The sequence below is a fragment of the Ambystoma mexicanum genome, chromosome 12 (genome assembly GCF_040938575.1).
Source record: "Ambystoma mexicanum isolate Mex_15411 chromosome 12, UKY_AmexF1_1, whole genome shotgun sequence".
In the NCBI taxonomy this organism is placed as follows: Eukaryota; Metazoa; Chordata; class Amphibia; order Caudata; family Ambystomatidae; genus Ambystoma; species Ambystoma mexicanum.
Window position 1 is genome coordinate 551357903 of NC_090936.1, and position 21144 is coordinate 551379046.

Here is a 21144-nt window from a genome sequence, read left to right on the forward strand (position 1 = left end):
CATTCGGAACCAAAACAATCGACTGAAAAGAAACGCAAGGCAATGCCAATCCTTTCACGATTCTGCACAGTTAAAACTGTGGTGTGATGGTACTCTCTGTTCATTTCTATTTGTAGTGATTGTGAAGGCATACAGGATGTTGACACTGGCAGGGACGCAAACCTCACTGATATATTACAGGCAGGTTTGCGATACGGGCACCAGCGTTTTCTCAGACAAATAGATATGAATGTCGATGATCCTATAATCATGGCCCGAGTTGCAGTGTGAAATACAAAATAACCGGGACAAAATCACACTGAAGTTTATGCAAATGGAGATGCCGGGGATTGAACCCGGGACCTCATACATGCGAAGCATGCGCTCTACCACTGAGCTACATCCCCTTGGTGTGCGGTGAGTCTGTCCTGCAGACATCTTTTCCTGGGAGAATTCTTCCGGTCAAAGTATGCTGCCAACTGAAGCACTAGCAAAAGACCAGGGAAAACGGGAGCAAGACTGGAAAAGCACATGGTCACACTGAAGCAGTGTGCATTATGCTTCTCCATAAGAGATGACTTCCAGGGGAAGTATTCCACCAGAGGATTACCGTGCTCAAAGAGCCATCTAGTGGACAGAGACCATATGACAGTCAAAAAAAGGGAAACAATTGGAGATGCCAGGGATTGGACCCGGGGCCTCATACATGCAAAACAAGTGCTCTACCACTGAGCTACATCCCCTCGGTATGCAGTGTGTCTGTCCTGCAGACATAATTTTCAGGGAGAACTCTTCTGGTCAAAACATTCTGCCGAGTGAAGCACTAGCAAAAGAGCAGGGAAAACTGGAGCAAGAATGGAAAACCACATGGTCACACTGAAGCAGTGTGCATTTTGCTTCTCCATAAGAGATGACTTCCAGGGGAAGATTTCCACCAGAGGATTACTGTGCTCAAAGGGCCATCTAGTGGATAGAGATCATTTGACAGTCAAAAAGAGAAACAAGTGGAAATGCCCCGGGTCCTCATACATGCAAAGCATGCGCTCTACAACTGAGCTACATCCCCGCTGAGAGGACACTTCCTCATCACACCTAAAAGCTTCAGGAGGGAGTGGGCTAAGTAAGGAAAGGGGTTTGCAGTAGTGCATATGAAAAAACATGACAACTGCCAAATTACATCTTACTACTTACAATGACAAAGTTAAAGCGCCAGGTCGATCTCATCACGTTGGTGCCTGAGACATCACATAATGTGACACGGCCATCTCGGATAGATGCCCCAGATTTGAGAAGTGTAGTTATGGAGAAAAAATAAATAAATATATATATATATATATATGTATGTCTTCAAACACCAAAAATGAGATAGCACCATTTCGCGCAGGAATTCCTCCAGCCGAAAGCCCACAAATGTTGCTAGATAGACTGACACCTCTTTCGGATGTCCTTCTGTATTTGCTGGCTAGTGGAAAGCAACGTGGACCCACCACTCTATAGCTCTGCCGTCATGAGTGTCCCTAGCACACTCGGCAGATGTCGCTTCTCTAGGCAGACAAGCAGTGGAATTCTGCGGAAGGTCAATGGTGCTTCCATTGGTTTTGCCACTAGGCGATCCATTGCAGCCCTAGAATGAAGCATAACCCGCTGAATGCATTCAGGGTGTTCTGCGGTGGGAAAGGTCAGAGGGGGTGATAGTTGGTGAGCGTGCACAGCACCTCAGAATGATACCACTGCCTAGCAGGGGGACCGGTGGAGACACTATTCTCAGCCAATGCCCCTCTGTCTGAACGAGTCTGCTTTGTGTCATCCCGGTAAGAGATCAGGCTAACAGGCTTCCAATGAAAAAAGCAGACATCACACTGAAGCATGGTGCACCGTGCATGTCCACAATCATCGGCTCCAAAGAGAAGACGTTCAGCAACAGGATTTAGTATGGCAAAAGACCACATCATCCTAATTCCCATGTACAGGAAAAAGCCCACACTTGAAGAAACATATCATATGGAGATGCCGGGGATCGAACCTGTGGCCTCATACTTCCAAAGCAGGTGCTCTACCACTGAGTTACATCCCCGCTGCCAGCAAGGACCTATGAAATCTACCAGATGCTGGCTGGCTGCTTGGGACTAACAGCGCCCAGAACTGATGGTAACTGTCGAATTGGAGTTTCCAAATGGCGGACTTCATTTTAGAGCCACCTGTTTCTGGTTGTCCATAGAAACATGCAGAAAAGCTGCCCCCCCCTGAAATCCCCCTGATCAACTAATGAAAAATATCAATATGTTCAAGGCTTTTGCTTTTAGAAGCCGGAGATAGGCCCCAGTAGCAGAGCTGGTAGGATATTCCAGCTCAAAACGAACAAGTTACAGAACCTGATCAACTTAGGTTGACAACAGAGGTACATCTGTGGCCACATCCAGTGAAAACAAATTATTTTTAAAGCTAGCCATCATATGCTACAAAGGTACAATGGTGGAGCTATACATTCGGAACCAAAACAATCGACTGAAATTAAACGCAAGGCAATGCCAATCCTTTCACGATTCTGCACAGTTAAAACTGTGGTGTGATGGTACTCTCTGTGCATTTCTATTTGTAGTGATTGTGAAGGCATACAGGATGTTGACACTGGCAGGGACGCAAACCTCACTGATATATTACAGGCAGGTTTGCGATACGGGCACCAGCGTTTTCTCAGACAAATAGATATGAATGTCGATGATCCTATAATCATGGCCCGAGTTGCAGTGTGAAATACAAAATAACCGGGACAAAATCACACTGAAGTTTATGCAAATGGAGATGCCGGGGATTGAACCCGGGACCTCATACATGCGAAGCATGCGCTCTACCACTGAGCTACATCCCCTTGGTGTGCGGTGAGTCTGTCCTGCAGACATCTTTTCCTGGGAGAATTCTTCCGGTCAAAGTATGCTGCCAACTGAAGCACTAGCAAAAGACCAGGGAAAACGGGAGCAAGACTGGAAAAGCACATGGTCACACTGAAGCAGTGTGCATTATGCTTCTCCATAAGAGATGACTTCCAGGGGAAGTATTCCACCAGAGGATTACCGTGCTCAAAGAGCCATCTAGTGGACAGAGACCATATGACAGTCAAAAAAAGGGAAACAATTGGAGATGCCAGGGATTGGACCCGGGGCCTCATACATGCAAAACAAGTGCTCTACCACTGAGCTACATCCCCTCGGTATGCAGTGTGTCTGTCCTGCAGACATAATTTTCAGGGAGAACTCTTCTGGTCAAAACATTCTGCCGAGTGAAGCAGTAGCAAAAGAGCAGGGAAAACTGGAGCAAGAATGGAAAACCACATGGTCACACTGAAGCAGTGTGCATTTTGCTTCTCCATAAGAGATGACTTCCAGGGGAAGATTTCCACCACAGGATTACTGTGCTCAAAGGGCCATCTAGTGGATAGAGATCATTTGACAGTCAAAAAGAGAAACAAGTGGAAATGCCCCGGGTCCTCATACATGCAAAGCATGCGCTCTACAACTGAGCTACATCCCCGCTGAGAGGACACTTCCTCATCACACCTAAAAGCTTCAGGAGGGAGTGGGCTAAGTAAGGAAAGGGGTTTGCAGTAGTGCATATGAAAAAACATGACAACTGCCAAATTACATCTTACTACTTACAATGACAAAGTTAAAGCGCCAGGTCGATCTCATCACGTTGGTGCCTGAGACATCACATAATGTGACACGGCCATCTCGGATAGATGCCCCAGATTTGAGAAGTGTAGTTATGGAGAAAAAATAAATAAATATATATATATATATATATATATGTATGTCTTCAAACACCAAAAATGAGATAGCACCATTTCGCGCAGGAATTCCTCCAGCCGAAAGCCCACAAATGTTGCTAGATAGACTGACACCTCTTTCGGATGTCCTTCTGTATTTGCTGGCTAGTGGAAAGCAACGTGGACCCACCACTCTATAGCTCTGCCGTCATGAGTGTCCCTAGCACACTCGGCAGATGTCGCTTCTCTAGGCAGACAAGCAGTGGAATTCTGCGGAAGGTCAATGGTGCTTCCATTGGTTTTGCCACTAGGCGATCCATTGCAGCCCTAGAATGAAGCATAACCCGCTGAATGCATTCAGGGTGTTCTGCGGTGGGAAAGGTCAGAGGGGGTGATAGTTGGTGAGCGTGCACAGCACCTCAGAATGATACCACTGCCTAGCAGGGGGACCGGTGGAGACACTATTCTCAGCCAATGCCCCTCTGTCTGAATGAGTCTGCTTTGTGTCATCCCGGTAAGAGATCAGGCTAACAGGCTTCCAATGAAAAAAGCAGACATCACACTGAAGCATGGTGCACCGTGCATGTCCACAATCATCGGCTCCAAAGAGAAGACGTTCAGCAACAGGATTTAGTATGGCAAAAGACCACATCATCCTAATTCCCATGTACAGGAAAAAGCCCACACTTGAAGAAACATATCATATGGAGATGCCGGGGATCGAACCTGTGGCCTCATACTTCCAAAGCAGGTGCTCTACCACTGAGTTACATCCCCGCTGCCAGCAAGGACCTATGAAATCTACCAGATGCTGGCTGGCTGCTTGGGACTAACAGCGCCCAGAACTGATGGTAACTGTCGAATTGGAGTTTCCAAATGGCGGACTTCATTTTAGAGCCACCTGTTTCTGGTTGTCCATAGAAACATGCAGAAAATCTGCCCCCCCCTGCAGTCCCCCTGATCAACTAATGAAAAATATCAATATGTTCAAGGCTTTTGCTTTTAGAAGCCGGAGATAGGCCCCAGCAGCAGAGCTGGTAGGATATTCCAGCTCAAAACTAACAAGTTACAGAACCTGATCAACTTAGGTTGACAACAGAGGTACATCTGTGGCCACATCCAGTGAAAACAAATTATTTTTAAAGCTAGCCATCATATGCTACAAAGGTACAATGGTGGAGCTATACATTCGGAACCAAAACAATCGACTGAAAAGAAACGCAAGGCAATGCCAATCCTTTCACGATTCTGCACGGTTAAAACTGTGGTGTGATGGTACTCTCGTTGCATTTCTATTTGTAGTGATTGTGAAGGCATACAGGATGTTGACACTGGCAGGGACGCAAACCTCACTGATATATTACAGGCAGGTTTGCGATACAGGCACCAGCGTTTTCTCAGACAAATAGATATGAATGTCGATGATCCTATAATCATGGCCCGAGTTGCAGTGTGAAATACAAAATAACCGGGACAAAATCACACTGATGTTTATGCAAATGGAGATGCCGGGGATTGAACCCGGGACCTCATACATGCGAAGCATGCGCTCTACCACTGAGCTACATCCCCTCGGTGTGCGGTGAGTCTGTCCTGCAGACATCTTTTCCTTGGAGAATTCTTCTGGTCAAAGTATGCTGCCAATTGAAGCACTAGCAAAAGACCAGGGAAAACGGGAGCAAGACTGGAAAAGCACATGGTCACACTGAAGCAGTGTGCATTATGCTTCTCCATAAGAGATGACTTCCAGGGGAAGTATTCCACCAGAGGATTACCGTGCTCAAAGAGCCATCTAGTGGACAGAGACCATATGACAGTCAAAAAAAGGGAAACAATTGGAGATGCCAGGGATTGGACCCGGGGCCTCATGCATGCAAAACAAGTGCTCTACCACTGAGCTACATCCCCTCGGTATGCAGTGTGTCTGTCCTGCAGACATAATTTTCAGGGAGAACTCTTCTGGTCAAAACATTCTGCCGAGTGAAGCACTAGCAAAAGAGCAGGGAAAACTGGAGCAAGAATGGAAAACCACATGGTCACACTGAAGCAGTGTGCATTTTGCTTCTCCATAAGAGATGACTTCCAGGGGAAGATTTCCACCACAGGATTACTGTGCTCAAAGGGCCATCTAGTGGATAGAGATCATTTTACAGTCAAAAAGAGAAACAAGTGGAAATGCCCCGGGTCCTCATACATGCAAAGCATGCGCTCTACAACTGAGCTACATCCCCGCTGAGAGGACACTTCCTCATCACACCTAAAAGCTTCAGGAGGGAGTGGGCTAAGTAAGGAAAGGGGTTTGCAGTAGTGCATATGAAAAAACATGACAACTGCCAAATTACATCTTACTACTTACAATGACAAAGTTAAAGCGCCAGGTCGATCTCATCACGTTGGTGCCTGAGACATCACATAATGTGACACGGCCATCTCGGATAGATGCCCCAGATTTGAGAAGTGTAGTTATGGAGAAAAAATAAATAAATATATATATATATATATATATATATATGTATGTCTTCAAACACCAAAAATGAGATAGCACCATTTCGCGCAGGAATTCCTCCAGCCGAAAGCCCACAAATGTTGCTAGATAGACTGACACCTCTTTCGGATGTCCTTCTGTATTTGCTGGCTAGTGGAAAGCAACGTGGACCCACCACTCTATAGCTCTGCCGTCATGAGTGTCCCTAGCACACTCGGCAGATGTCGCTTCTCTAGGCAGACAAGCAGTGGAATTCTGCGGAAGGTCAATGGTGCTTCCATTGGTTTTGCCACTAGGCGATCCATTGCAGCCCTAGAATGAAGCATAACCCGCTGAATGCATTCAGGGTGTTCTGCGGTGGGAAAGGTCAGAGGGGGTGATAGTTGGTGAGCGTGCACAGCACCTCAGAATGATACCACTGCCTAGCAGGGGGACCGGTGGAGACACTATTCTCAGCCAATGCCCCTCTGTCTGAACGAGTCTGCTTTGTGTCATCCCGGTAAGAGATCAGGCTAACAGGCTTCCAATGAAAAAAGCAGACATCACACTGAAGCATGGTGCACCGTGCATGTCCACAATCATCGGCTCCAAAGAGAAGACGTTCTGCAACAGGATTTAGTATGGCAAAAGACCACATCATCCTAATTCCCATGTACAGGAAAAAGCCCACACTTGAAGAAACATATCATATGGAGATGCCGGGGATCGAACCTGTGGCCTCATACTTCCAAAGCAGGTGCTCTACCACTGAGTTACATCCCCGCTGCCAGCAAGGACCTATGAAATCTACCAGATGCTGGCTGGCTGCTTGGGACTAACAGCGCCCAGAACTGATGGTAACTGTCGAATTGGAGTTTCCAAATGGCGGACTTCATTTTAGAGCCACCTGTTTCTGGTTGTCCATAGAAACATGCAGAAAAGCTGCCCCCCCCTGCAATCCCCCTGATCAACTAATGAAAAATATCAATATGTTCAAGGCTTTTGCTTTTAGAAGCCGGGGATAGGCCCCAGCAGCAGAGCTGGTAGGATATTCCAGCTCAAAACTAACAAGTTACAGAACCTGATCAACTTAGGTTGACAACAGAGGTACATCTGTGGCCACATCCAGTGAAAACAAATTATTTTTAAAGCTAGCCATCATATGCTACAAAGGTACAATGGTGGAGCTATACATTCGGAACCAAAACAATCGACTGAAAAGAAACGCAAGGCAATGCCAATCCTTTCACGATTCTGCACAGTTAAAACTGTGGTGTGATGGTACTCTCTGTGCATTTCTATTTGTAGTGATTGTGAAGGCATACAGGATGTTGACACTGGCAGGGACGCAAACCTCACTGATATATTACAGGCAGGTTTGCGATACGGGCACCAGCGTTTTCTCAGACAAATAGATATGAATGTCGATGATCCTATAATCATGGCCCGAGTTGCAGTGTGAAATACAAAATAACCGGGACAAAATCACACTGAAGTTTATGCAAATGGAGATGCCGGGGATTGAACCCGGGACCTCATACATGCGAAGCATGCGCTCTACCACTGAGCTACATCCCCTTGGTGTGCGGTGAGTCTGTCCTGCAGACATCTTTTCCTGGGAGAATTCTTCCGGTCAAAGTATGCTGCCAACTGAAGCACTAGCAAAAGACCAGGGAAAACGGGAGCAAGACTGGAAAAGCACATGGTCACACTGAAGCAGTGTGCATTATGCTTCTCCATAAGAGATGACTTCCAGGGGAAGTATTCCACCAGAGGATTACCGTGCTCAAAGAGCCATCTAGTGGACAGAGACCATATGACAGTCAAAAAAGGGAAACAATTGGAGATGCCAGGGATTGGACCCGGGGCCTCATACATGCAAAACAAGTGCTCTACCACTGAGCTACATCCCCTCAGTATGCAGTGTGTCTGTCCTGCAGACATAATTTTCAGGGAGAACTCTTCTGGTCAAAACATTCTGTCGAGTGAAGCACTAGCAAAAGAGCAGGGAAAACTGGAGCAAGAATGGAAAACCACATGGTCACACTGAAGCAGTGTGCATTTTGCTTCTCCATAAGAGATGACTTCCAGGGGAAGATTTCCACCAGAGGATTACTGTGCTCAAAGGGCCATCTAGTGGATAGAGATCATTTGACAGTCAAAAAGAGAAACAAGTGGAAATGCCCCGGGTCCTCATACATGCAAAGCATGCGCTCTACAACTGAGCTACATCCCCGCTGAGAGGACACTTCCTCATCACACCTAAAAGCTTCAGGAGGGAGTGGGCTAAGTAAGGAAAGGGGTTTGCAGTAGTGCATATGAAAAAACATGACAACTGCCAAATTACATCTTACTACTTACAATGACAAATTTAAAGCGCCAGGTCGATCTCATCACGTTGGTGCCTGAGACATCACATAATGTGACACGGCCATCTCGGATAGATGCCCCAGATTTGAGAAGTGTAGTTATGGAGAAAAAATAAATAAATAAATATATATATATATATATATATATATGTATGTCTTCAAACACCAAAAATGAGATAGCACCATTTCGCGCAGGAAGTCCTCCAGCCGAAAGCCCACAAATGTTGCTAGATAGACTGACACCTCTTTCGGATGTCCTTCTGTATTTGCTGGCTAGTGGAAAGCAACGTGGACCCACCACTCTATAGCTCTGCCGTCATGAGTGTCCCTAGCACACTCGGCAGATGTCGCTTCTCTAGGCAGACAAGCAGTGGAATTCTGCGGAAGGTCAATGGTGCTTCCATTGGTTTTGCCACTAGGCGATCCATTGCAGCCCTAGAATGAAGCATAACCCGCTGAATGCATTCAGGGTGTTCTGCGGTGGGAAAGGTCAGAGGGGGTGATAGTTGGTGAGCGTGCACAGCACCTCAGAATGATACCACTGCCTAGCAGGGGGACCGGTGGAGACACTATTCTCAGCCAATGCCCCTCTGTCTGAACGAGTCTGCTTTGTGTCATCCCGGTAAGAGATCAGGCTAACAGGCTTCCAATGAAAAAAGCAGACATCACACTGAAGCATGGTGCACCGTGCATGTCCACAATCATCGGCTCCAAAGAGAAGACGTTCAGCAACAGGATTTAGTATGGCAAAAGACCACATCATCCTAATTCCCATGTACAGGAAAAAGCCCACACTTGAAGAAACATATCATATGGAGATGCCGGGATCAAACCTGTGGCCTCATACTTCCAAAGCAGGTGCTCTACCACTGAGTTACATCCCCGCTGCCAGCAAGGACCTATGAAATCTACCAGATGCTGGCTGGCTGCTTGGGACTAACAGCGCCCAGAACTGATGGTAACTGTCGAATTGGAGTTTCCAAATGGCGGACTTCATTTTAGAGCCACCTGTTTCTGGTTGTCCATAGAAACATGCAGAAAATCTGCCCCCCCCTGCAATCCCCCTGATCAACTAATGAAAAATATCAATATGTTCAAGGCTTTTGCTTTTAGAAGCCGGAGATAGGCCCCAGCAGCAGAGCTGGTAGGATATTCCAGCTCAAAACTAACAAGTTACAGAACCTGATCAACTTAGGTTGACAACAGAGGTACATCTGTGGCCACATCCAGTGAAAAAAAATTATTTTTAAAGCTAGCCATCATATGCTACAAAGGTACAATGGTGGAGCTATACATTCGGAACCAAAACAATCGACTGAAAAGAAACGCAAGGCAATGCCAATCCTTTCACGATTCTGCACGGTTAAAACTGTGGTGTGATGGTACTCTCGTTGCATTTCTATTTGTAGTGATTGTGAAGGCATACAGGATGTTGACACTGGCAGGGACGCAAACCTCACTGATATATTACAGGCAGGTTTGCGATACGGGCACCAGCGTTTTCTCAGACAAATAGATATGAATGTCGATGATCCTATAATCATGGCCCGAGTTGCAGTGTGAAATACAAAATAACCGGGACAAAATCACACTGATGTTTATGCAAATGGAGATGCCGGGGATTGAACCCGGGACCTCATACATGCGAAGCATGCGCTCTACCACTGAGCTACATCCCCTCAGTGTGCGGTGAGCCTGTCCTGCAGACATCTTTTCCTGGGAGAATTCTTCTGGTCAAAGTATGCTGCCAACTGAAGCACTAGCAAAAGACCAGGGAAAACGGGAGCAAGACTGGAAAAGCACATGGTCACACTGAAGCAGTGTGCATTATGCTTCGCCATAAGAGATGACTTCCAGGGGAAGTATTCCACCAGAGGATTACCGTGCTCAAAGAGCCATCTAGTGGACAGAGACCATATGACAGTCAAAAAAAGGGAAACAATTGGAGATGCCAGGGATTGGACCCGGGGCCTCATACATGCAAAACAAGTGCTCTACCACTGAGCTACATCCCCTCGGTATGCAGTGTGTCTGTCCTGCAGACATAATTTTCAGGGAGAACTCTTCTGGTCAAAACATTCTGCCGAGTGAAGCACTAGCAAAAGAGCAGGGAAAACTGGAGCAAGAATGGAAAACCACATGGTCACACTGAAGCAGTGTGCATTTTGCTTCTCCATAAGAGATGACTTCCAGGGGAAGATTTCCACCAGAGGATTACTGTGCTCAAAGGGCCATCTAGTGGATAGAGATCATTTGACAGTCAAAAAGAGAAACAAGTGGAAATGCCCCGGGTCCTCATACATGCAAAGCATGCGCTCTACAACTGAGCTACATCCCCGCTGAGAGGACACTTCCTCATCACACCTAAAAGCTTCAGGAGGGAGTGGGCTAAGTAAGGAAAGGGGTTTGCAGTAGTGCATATGAAAAAACATGACAACTGCCAAATTACATCTTACTACTTACAATGACAAAGTTAAAGCGCCAGGTCGATCTCATCACGTTGGTGCCTGAGACATCACATAATGTGACACGGCCATCTCGGATAGATGCCCCAGATTTGAGAAGTGTAGTTATGGAGAAAAAATAAATAAATATATATATATATATATATGTATGTCTTCAAACACCAAAAATGAGATAGCACCATTTCGCGCAGGAATTCCTCCAGCCGAAAGCCCACAAATGTTGCTAGATAGACTGACACCTCTTTCGGATGTCCTTCTGTATTTGCTGGCTAGTGGAAAGCAACGTGGACCCACCACTCTATAGCTCTGCCGTCATGAGTGTCCCTAGCACACTCGGCAGATGTCGCTTCTCTAGGCAGACAAGCAGTGGAATTCTGCGGAAGGTCAATGGTGCTTCCATTGGTTTTGCCACTAGGCGATCCATTGCAGCCCTAGAATGAAGCATAACCCGCTGAATGCATTCAGGGTGTTCTGCGGTGGGAAAGGTCAGAGGGGGTGATAGTTGGTGAGCGTGCACAGCACCTCAGAATGATACCACTGCCTAGCAGGGGGACCGGTGGAGACACTATTCTCAGCCAATGCCCCTCTGTCTGAACGAGTCTGCTTTGTGTCATCCCGGTAAGAGATCAGGCTAACAGGCTTCCAATGAAAAAAGCAGACATCACACTGAAGCATGGTGCACCGTGCATGTCCACAATCATCGGCTCCAAAGAGAAGACGTTCAGCAACAGGATTTAGTATGGCAAAAGACCACATCATCCTAATTCCCATGTACAGGAAAAAGCCCACACTTGAAGAAACATATCATATGGAGATGCCGGGGATCGAACCTGTGGCCTCATACTTCCAAAGCAGGTGCTCTACCACTGAGTTACATCCCCGCTGCCAGCAAGGACCTATGAAATCTACCAGATGCTGGCTGGCTGCTTGGGACTAACAGCGCCCAGAACTGATGGTAACTGTCGAATTGGAGTTTCCAAATGGCGGACTTCATTTTAGAGCCACCTGTTTCTGGTTGTCCATAGAAACATGCAGAAAAGCTGCCCCCCCCTGAAATCCCCCTGATCAACTAATGAAAAATATCAATATGTTCAAGGCTTTTGCTTTTAGAAGCCGGAGATAGGCCCCAGTAGCAGAGCTGGTAGGATATTCCAGCTCAAAACGAACAAGTTACAGAACCTGATCAACTTAGGTTGACAACAGAGGTACATCTGTGGCCACATCCAGTGAAAACAAATTATTTTTAAAGCTAGCCATCATATGCTACAAAGGTACAATGGTGGAGCTATACATTCGGAACCAAAACAATCGACTGAAATTAAACGCAAGGCAATGCCAATCCTTTCACGATTCTGCACAGTTAAAACTGTGGTGTGATGGTACTCTCTGTGCATTTCTATTTGTAGTGATTGTGAAGGCATACAGGATGTTGACACTGGCAGGGACGCAAACCTCACTGATATATTACAGGCAGGTTTGCGATACGGGCACCAGCGTTTTCTCAGACAAATAGATATGAATGTCGATGATCCTATAATCATGGCCCGAGTTGCAGTGTGAAATACAAAATAACCGGGACAAAATCACACTGAAGTTTATGCAAATGGAGATGCCGGGGATTGAACCCGGGACCTCATACATGCGAAGCATGCGCTCTACCACTGAGCTACATCCCCTTGGTGTGCGGTGAGTCTGTCCTGCAGACATCTTTTCCTGGGAGAATTCTTCCGGTCAAAGTATGCTGCCAACTGAAGCACTAGCAAAAGACCAGGGAAAACGGGAGCAAAACTGGAAAAGCACATGGTCACACTGAAGCAGTGTGCATTATGCTTCTCCATAAGAGATGACTTCCAGGGGAAGTATTCCACCAGAGGATTACCGTGCTCAAAGAGCCATCTAGTGGACAGAGACCATATGACAGTCAAAAAAAGGGAAACAATTGGAGATGCCAGGGATTGGACCCGGGGCCTCATACATGCAAAACAAGTGCTCTACCACTGAGCTACATCCCCTCGGTATGCAGTGTGTCTGTCCTGCAGACATAATTTTCAGGGAGAACTCTTCTGGTCAAAACATTCTGCCGAGTGAAGCAGTAGCAAAAGAGCAGGGAAAACTGGAGCAAGAATGGAAAACCACATGGTCACACTGAAGCAGTGTGCATTTTGCTTCTCCATAAGAGATGACTTCCAGGGGAAGATTTCCACCACAGGATTACTGTGCTCAAAGGGCCATCTAGTGGATAGAGATCATTTGACAGTCAAAAAGAGAAACAAGTGGAAATGCCCCGGGTCCTCATACATGCAAAGCATGCGCTCTACAACTGAGCTACATCCCCGCTGAGAGGACACTTCCTCATCACACCTAAAAGCTTCAGGAGGGAGTGGGCTAAGTAAGGAAAGGGGTTTGCAGTAGTGCATATGAAAAAACATGACAACTGCCAAATTACATCTTACTACTTACAATGACAAAGTTAAAGCGCCAGGTCGATCTCATCACGTTGGTGCCTGAGACATCACATAATGTGACACGGCCATCTCGGATAGATGCCCCAGATTTGAGAAGTGTAGTTATGGAGAAAAAATAAATAAATATATATATATATATATATATATGTATGTCTTCAAACACCAAAAATGAGATAGCACCATTTCGCGCAGGAATTCCTCCAGCCGAAAGCCCACAAATGTTGCTAGATAGACTGACACCTCTTTCGGATGTCCTTCTGTATTTGCTGGCTAGTGGAAAGCAACGTGGACCCACCACTCTATAGCTCTGCCGTCATGAGTGTCCCTAGCACACTCGGCAGATGTCGCTTCTCTAGGCAGACAAGCAGTGGAATTCTGCGGAAGGTCAATGGTGCTTCCATTGGTTTTGCCACTAGGCGATCCATTGCAGCCCTAGAATGAAGCATAACCCGCTGAATGCATTCAGGGTGTTCTGCGGTGGGAAAGGTCAGAGGGGGTGATAGTTGGTGAGCGTGCACAGCACCTCAGAATGATACCACTGCCTAGCAGGGGGACCGGTGGAGACACTATTCTCAGCCAATGCCCCTCTGTCTGAATGAGTCTGCTTTGTGTCATCCCGGTAAGAGATCAGGCTAACAGGCTTCCAATGAAAAAAGCAGACATCACACTGAAGCATGGTGCACCGTGCATGTCCACAATCATCGGCTCCAAAGAGAAGACGTTCAGCAACAGGATTTAGTATGGCAAAAGACCACATCATCCTAATTCCCATGTACAGGAAAAAGCCCACACTTGAAGAAACATATCATATGGAGATGCCGGGGATCGAACCTGTGGCCTCATACTTCCAAAGCAGGTGCTCTACCACTGAGTTACATCCCCGCTGCCAGCAAGGACCTATGAAATCTACCAGATGCTGGCTGGCTGCTTGGGACTAACAGCGCCCAGAACTGATGGTAACTGTCGAATTGGAGTTTCCAAATGGCGGACTTCATTTTAGAGCCACCTGTTTCTGGTTGTCCATAGAAACATGCAGAAAATCTGCCCCCCCCTGCAGTCCCCCTGATCAACTAATGAAAAATATCAATATGTTCAAGGCTTTTGCTTTTAGAAGCCGGAGATAGGCCCCAGCAGCAGAGCTGGTAGGATATTCCAGCTCAAAACTAACAAGTTACAGAACCTGATCAACTTAGGTTGACAACAGAGGTACATCTGTGGCCACATCCAGTGAAAACAAATTATTTTTAAAGCTAGCCATCATATGCTACAAAGGTACAATGGTGGAGCTATACATTCGGAACCAAAACAATCGACTGAAAAGAAACGCAAGGCAATGCCAATCCTTTCACGATTCTGCACGGTTAAAACTGTGGTGTGATGGTACTCTCGTTGCATTTCTATTTGTAGTGATTGTGAAGGCATACAGGATGTTGACACTGGCAGGGACGCAAACCTCACTGATATATTACAGGCAGGTTTGCGATACAGGCACCAGCGTTTTCTCAGACAAATAGATATGAATGTCGATGATCCTATAATCATGGCCCGAGTTGCAGTGTGAAATACAAAATAACCGGGACAAAATCACACTGATGTTTATGCAAATGGAGATGCCGGGGATTGAACCCGGGACCTCATACATGCGAAGCATGCGCTCTACCACTGAGCTACATCCCCTCGGTGTGCGGTGAGTCTGTCCTGCAGACATCTTTTCCTTGGAGAATTCTTCTGGTCAAAGTATGCTGCCAATTGAAGCACTAGCAAAAGACCAGGGAAAACGGGAGCAAGACTGGAAAAGCACATGGTCACACTGAAGCAGTGTGCATTATGCTTCTCCATAAGAGATGACTTCCAGGGGAAGTATTCCACCAGAGGATTACCGTGCTCAAAGAGCCATCTAGTGGACAGAGACCATATGACAGTCAAAAAAAGGGAAACAATTGGAGATGCCAGGGATTGGACCCGGGGCCTCATGCATGCAAAACAAGTGCTCTACCACTGAGCTACATCCCCTCGGTATGCAGTGTGTCTGTCCTGCAGACATAATTTTCAGGGAGAACTCTTCTGGTCAAAACATTCTGCCGAGTGAAGCAGTAGCAAAAGAGCAGGGAAAACTGGAGCAAGAATGGAAAACCACATGGTCACACTGAAGCAGTGTGCATTTTGCTTCTCCATAAGAGATGACTTCCAGGGGAAGATTTCCACCACAGGATTACTGTGCTCAAAGGGCCATCTAGTGGATAGAGATCATTTGACAGTCAAAAAGAGAAACAAGTGGAAATGCCCCGGGTCCTCATACATGCAAAGCATGCGCTCTACAACTGAGCTACATCCCCGCTGAGAGGACACTTCCTCATCACACCTAAAAGCTTCAGGAGGGAGTGGGCTAAGTAAGGAAAGGGGTTTGCAGTAGTGCATATGAAAAAACATGACAACTGCCAAATTACATCTTACTACTTACAATGACAAAGTTAAAGCGCCAGGTCGATCTCATCACGTTGGTGCCTGAGACATCACATAATGTGACACGGCCATCTCGGATAGATGCCCCAGATTTGAGAAGTGTAGTTATGGAGAAAAAATAAATAAATATATATATATATATATATATATGTATGTCTTCAAACACCAAAAATGAGATAGCACCATTTCGCGCAGGAATTCCTCCAGCCGAAAGCCCACAAATGTTGCTAGATAGACTGACACCTCTTTCGGATGTCCTTCTGTATTTGCTGGCTAGTGGAAAGCAACGTGGACCCACCACTCTATAGCTCTGCCGTCATGAGTGTCCCTAGCACACTCGGCAGATGTCGCTTCTCTAGGCAGACAAGCAGTGGAATTCTGCGGAAGGTCAATGGTGCTTCCATTGGTTTTGCCACTAGGCGATCCATTGCAGCCCTAGAATGAAGCATAACCCGCTGAATGCATTCAGGGTGTTCTGCGGTGGGAAAGGTCAGAGGGGGTGATAGTTGGTGAGCGTGCACAGCACCTCAGAATGATACCACTGCCTAGCAGGGGGACCGGTGGAGACACTATTCTCAGCCAATGCCCCTCTGTCTGAATGAGTCTGCTTTGTGTCATCCCGGTAAGAGATCAGGCTAACAGGCTTCCAATGAAAAAAGCAGACATCACACTGAAGCATGGTGCACCGTGCATGTCCACAATCATCGGCTCCAAAGAGAAGACGTTCAGCAACAGGATTTAGTATGGCAAAAGACCACATCATCCTAATTCCCATGTACAGGAAAAAGCCCACACTTGAAGAAACATATCATATGGAGATGCCGGGGATCGAACCTGTGGCCTCATACTTCCAAAGCAGGTGCTCTACCACTGAGTTACATCCCCGCTGCCAGCAAGGACCTATGAAATCTACCAGATGCTGGCTGGCTGCTTGGGACTAACAGCGCCCAGAACTGATGGTAACTGTCGAATTGGAGTTTCCAAATGGCGGACTTCATTTTAGAGCCACCTGTTTCTGGTTGTCCATAGAAACATGCAGAAAATCTGCCCCCCCCTGCAGTCCCCCTGATCAACTAATGAAAAATATCAATATGTTCAAGGCTTTTGCTTTTAGAAGCCGGAGATAGGCCCCAGCAGCAGAGCTGGTAGGATATTCCAGCTCAAAACTAACAAGTTACAGAACCTGATCAACTTAGGTTGACAACAGAGGTACATCTGTGGCCACATCCAGTGAAAACAAATTATTTTTAAAGCTAGCCATCATATGCTACAAAGGTACAATGGTGGAGCTATACATTCGGAACCAAAACAATCGACTGAAAAGAAACGCAAGGCAATGCCAATCCTTTCACGATTCTGCACGGTTAAAACTGTGGTGTGATGGTACTCTCGTTGCATTTCTATTTGTAGTGATTGTGAAGGCATACAGGATGTTGACACTGGCAGGGACGCAAACCTCACTGATATATTACAGGCAGGTTTGCGATACAGGCACCAGCGTTTTCTCAGACAAATAGATATGAATGTCGATGATCCTATAATCATGGCCCGAGTTGCAGTGTGAAATACAAAATAACCGGGACAAAATCACACTGATGTTTATGCAAATGGAGATGCCGGGGATTGAACCCGGGACCTCATACATGCGAAGCATGCGCTCTACCACTGAGCTACATCCCCTCGGTGTGCGGTGAGTCTGTCCTGCAGACATCTTTTCCTTGGAGAATTCTTCTGGTCAAAGTATGCTGCCAATTGAAGCACTAGCAAAAGACCAGGGAAAACGGGAGCAAGACTGGAAAAGCACATGGTCACACTGAAGCAGTGTGCATTATGCTTCTCCATAAGAGATGACTTCCAGGGGAAGTATTCCACCAGAGGATTACCGTGCTCAAAGAGCCATCTAGTGGACAGAGACCATATGACAGTCAAAAAAAGGGAAACAATTGGAGATGCCAGGGATTGGACCCGGGGCCTCATGCATGCAAAACAAGTGCTCTACCACTGAGCTACATCCCCTCGGTATGCAGTGTGTCTGTCCTGCAGACATAATTTTCAGGGAGAACTCTTCTGGTCAAAACATTCTGCCGAGTGAAGCACTAGCAAAAGAGCAGGGAAAACTGGAGCAAGAATGGAAAACCACATGGTCACACTGAAGCAGTGTGCATTTTGCTTCTCCATAAGAGATGACTTCCAGGGGAAGATTTCCACCACAGGATTACTGTGCTCAAAGGGCCATCTAGTGGATAGAGATCATTTTACAGTCAAAAAGAGAAACAAGTGGAAATGCCCCGGGTCCTCATACATGCAAAGCATGCGCTCTACAACTGAGCTACATCCCCGCTGAGAGGACACTTCCTCATCACACCTAAAAGCTTCAGGAGGGAGTGGGCTAAGTAAGGAAAGGGGTTTGCAGTAGTGCATATGAAAAAACATGACAACTGCCAAATTACATCTTACTACTTACAATGACAAAGTTAAAGCGCCAGGTCGATCTCATCACGTTGGTGCCTGAGACATCACATAATGTGACACGGCCATCTCGGATAGATGCCCCAGATTTGAGAAGTGTAGTTATGGAGAAAAAATAAATAAATATATATATATATATATATATATATGTATGTCTTCAAACACCAAAAATGAGATAGCACCATTTCGCGCAGGAATTCCTCCAGCCGAAAGCCCACAAATGTTGCTAGATAGACTGACACCTCTTTCGGATGTCCTTCTGTATTTGCTGGCTAGTGGAAAGCAACGTGGACCCACCACTCTATAGCTCTGCCGTCATGAGTGTCCCTAGCACACTCGGCAGATGTCGCTTCTCTAGGCAGACAAGCAGTGGAATTCTGCGGAAGGTCAATGGTGCTTCCATTGGTTTTGCCACTAGGCGATCCATTGCAGCCCTAGAATGAAGCATAACCCGCTGAATGCATTCAGGGTGTTCTGCGGTGGGAAAGGTCAGAGGGGGTGATAGTTGGTGAGCGTGCACAGCACCTCAGAATGATACCACTGCCTAGCAGGGGGACCGGTGGAGACACTATTCTCAGCCAATGCCCCTCTGTCTGAACGAGTCTGCTTTGTGTCATCCCGGTAAGAGATCAGGCTAACAGGCTTCCAATGAAAAAAGCAGACATCACACTGAAGCATGGTGCACCGTGCATGTCCACAATCATCGGCTCCAAAGAGAAGACGTTCTGCAACAGGATTTAGTATGGCAAAAGACCACATCATCCTAATTCCCATGTACAGGAAAAAGCCCACACTTGAAGAAACATATCATATGGAGATGCCGGGGATCGAACCTGTGGCCTCATACTTCCAAAGCAGGTGCTCTACCACTGAGTTACATCCCCGCTGCCAGCAAGGACCTATGAAATCTACCAGATGCTGGCTGGCTGCTTGGGACTAACAGCGCCCAGAACTGATGGTAACTGTCGAATTGGAGTTTCCAAATGGCGGACTTCATTTTAGAGCCACCTGTTTCTGGTTGTCCATAGAAACATGCAGAAAAGCTGCCCCCCCCTGCAATCCCCCTGATCAACTAATGAAAAATATCAATATGTTCAAGGCTTTTGCTTTTAGAAGCCGGGGATAGGCCCCAGCAGCAGAGCTGGTAGGATATTCCAGCTCAAAACTAACAAGTTACAGAACCTGATCAACTTAGGTTGACAACAGAGGTACATCTGTGGCCACATCCAGTGAAAACAAATTATTTTTAAAGCTAGCCATCATATGCTACAAAGGTACAATGGTGGAGCTATACATTCGGAACCAAAACAATCGACTGAAAAGAAACGCAAGGCAATGCCAATCCTTTCACGATTCTGCACAGTTAAAACTGTGGTGTGATGGTACTCTCTGTGCATTTCTATTTGTAGTGATTGTGAAGGCATACAGGATGTTGACACTGGCAGGGACGCAAACCTCACTGATATATTACAGGCAGGTTTGCGATACGGGCACCAGCGTTTTCTCAGACAAATAGATATGAATGTCGATGATCCTATAATCATGGCCCGAGTTGCAGTGTGAAATACAAAATAACCGGGACAAAATCACACTGAAGTTTATGCAAATGGAGATGCCGGGGATTGAACCCGGGACCTCATACATGCGAAGCATGCGCTCTACCACTGAGCTACATCCCCTTGGTGTGCGGTGAGTCTGTCCTGCAGACATCTTTTCCTGGGAGAATTCTTCCGGTCAAAGTATGCTGCCAACTGAAGCACTAGCAAAAGACCAGGGAAAACGGGAGCAAGACTGGAAAAGCACATGGTCACACTGAAGCAGTGTGCATTATGCTTCTCCATAAGAGATGACTTCCAGGGGAAGTATTCCACCAGAGGATTACCGTGCTCAAAGAGCCATCTAGTGGACAGAGACCATATGACAGTCAAAAAAGGGAAACAATTGGAGATGCCAGGGATTGGACCCGGGGCCTCATACATGCAAAACAAGTGCTCTACCACTGAGCTACATCCCCTCAGTATGCAGTGTGTCTGTCCTGCAGACATAATTTTCAGGGAGAACTCTTCTGGTCAAAACATTCTGTCGAGTGAAGCACTAGCAAAAGAGCAGGGAAAACTGGAGCAAGAATGGAAAACCACATGGTCACACTGAAGCAGTGTGCATTTTGCTTCTCCATAAGAGATGACTTCCAGGGGAAGATTTCCACCAGAGGATTACTGTGCTCAAAGGGCCATCTAGTGGATAGAGATCATTTGACAGTCAAAAAGAGAAACAAGTGGAAATGCCCCGGGTCCTCATACATGCAAAGCATGCGCTCTACAACTGAGCTACATCCCCGCTGAGAGGACACTTCCTCATCACACCTAAAAGCTTCAGGAGGGAGTGGGCTAAGTAAGGAAAGGGGTTTGCAGTAGTGCATATGAAAAAACATGACAACTGCCAAATTACATCTTACTACTTACAATGACAAATTTAAAGCGCCAGGTCGATCTCATCACGTTGGTGCCTGAGACATCACATAATGTGACACGGCCATCTCGGATAGATGCCCCAGATTTGAGAAGTGTAGTTATGGAGAAAAAATAAATAAATATATATATATATATATATATATATATATATATGTATGTCTTCAAACACCAAAAATGAGATAGCACCATTTCGCGCAGGAAGTCCTCCAGCCGAAAGCCCACAAATGTTGCTAGAT

General features: G+C 46.4%; 12 non-coding genes across 12 annotated transcripts; all 12 read right to left on the reverse strand.

The window, feature by feature from the left end:
- Positions 1 to 314: 314 nt before the first annotated feature.
- TRNAA-CGC (transfer RNA alanine (anticodon CGC)) lies at positions 315 to 386 on the reverse strand. The gene has a single exon. It is a non-coding gene; the product is annotated as a tRNA-Ala (tRNA).
- A 2390-nt stretch (positions 387 to 2776) lies between these two features.
- On the reverse strand, positions 2777 to 2848 carry TRNAA-CGC (transfer RNA alanine (anticodon CGC)). Its single transcript has one exon. It is a non-coding gene; the product is annotated as a tRNA-Ala (tRNA).
- Positions 2849 to 5242: 2394 nt separating this feature from the next.
- On the reverse strand, positions 5243 to 5314 carry TRNAA-CGC (transfer RNA alanine (anticodon CGC)). The gene has a single exon. It is a non-coding gene; the product is annotated as a tRNA-Ala (tRNA).
- Positions 5315 to 5578: 264 nt separating this feature from the next.
- Positions 5579 to 5650, reverse strand: TRNAA-UGC (transfer RNA alanine (anticodon UGC)). Its single transcript has one exon. It is a non-coding gene; the product is annotated as a tRNA-Ala (tRNA).
- A 2062-nt stretch (positions 5651 to 7712) lies between these two features.
- On the reverse strand, positions 7713 to 7784 carry TRNAA-CGC (transfer RNA alanine (anticodon CGC)). The gene has a single exon. It is a non-coding gene; the product is annotated as a tRNA-Ala (tRNA).
- A 2398-nt stretch (positions 7785 to 10182) lies between these two features.
- TRNAA-CGC (transfer RNA alanine (anticodon CGC)) lies at positions 10183 to 10254 on the reverse strand. Its single transcript has one exon. It is a non-coding gene; the product is annotated as a tRNA-Ala (tRNA).
- A 2390-nt stretch (positions 10255 to 12644) lies between these two features.
- TRNAA-CGC (transfer RNA alanine (anticodon CGC)) lies at positions 12645 to 12716 on the reverse strand. The gene has a single exon. It is a non-coding gene; the product is annotated as a tRNA-Ala (tRNA).
- A 2394-nt stretch (positions 12717 to 15110) lies between these two features.
- Positions 15111 to 15182, reverse strand: TRNAA-CGC (transfer RNA alanine (anticodon CGC)). Its single transcript has one exon. It is a non-coding gene; the product is annotated as a tRNA-Ala (tRNA).
- Positions 15183 to 15446: 264 nt separating this feature from the next.
- On the reverse strand, positions 15447 to 15518 carry TRNAA-UGC (transfer RNA alanine (anticodon UGC)). The gene has a single exon. It is a non-coding gene; the product is annotated as a tRNA-Ala (tRNA).
- A 2058-nt stretch (positions 15519 to 17576) lies between these two features.
- TRNAA-CGC (transfer RNA alanine (anticodon CGC)) lies at positions 17577 to 17648 on the reverse strand. Its single transcript has one exon. It is a non-coding gene; the product is annotated as a tRNA-Ala (tRNA).
- Positions 17649 to 17912: 264 nt separating this feature from the next.
- On the reverse strand, positions 17913 to 17984 carry TRNAA-UGC (transfer RNA alanine (anticodon UGC)). The gene has a single exon. It is a non-coding gene; the product is annotated as a tRNA-Ala (tRNA).
- A 2060-nt stretch (positions 17985 to 20044) lies between these two features.
- On the reverse strand, positions 20045 to 20116 carry TRNAA-CGC (transfer RNA alanine (anticodon CGC)). Its single transcript has one exon. It is a non-coding gene; the product is annotated as a tRNA-Ala (tRNA).
- Between the last annotated feature and the right edge of the window lie 1028 nt (positions 20117 to 21144).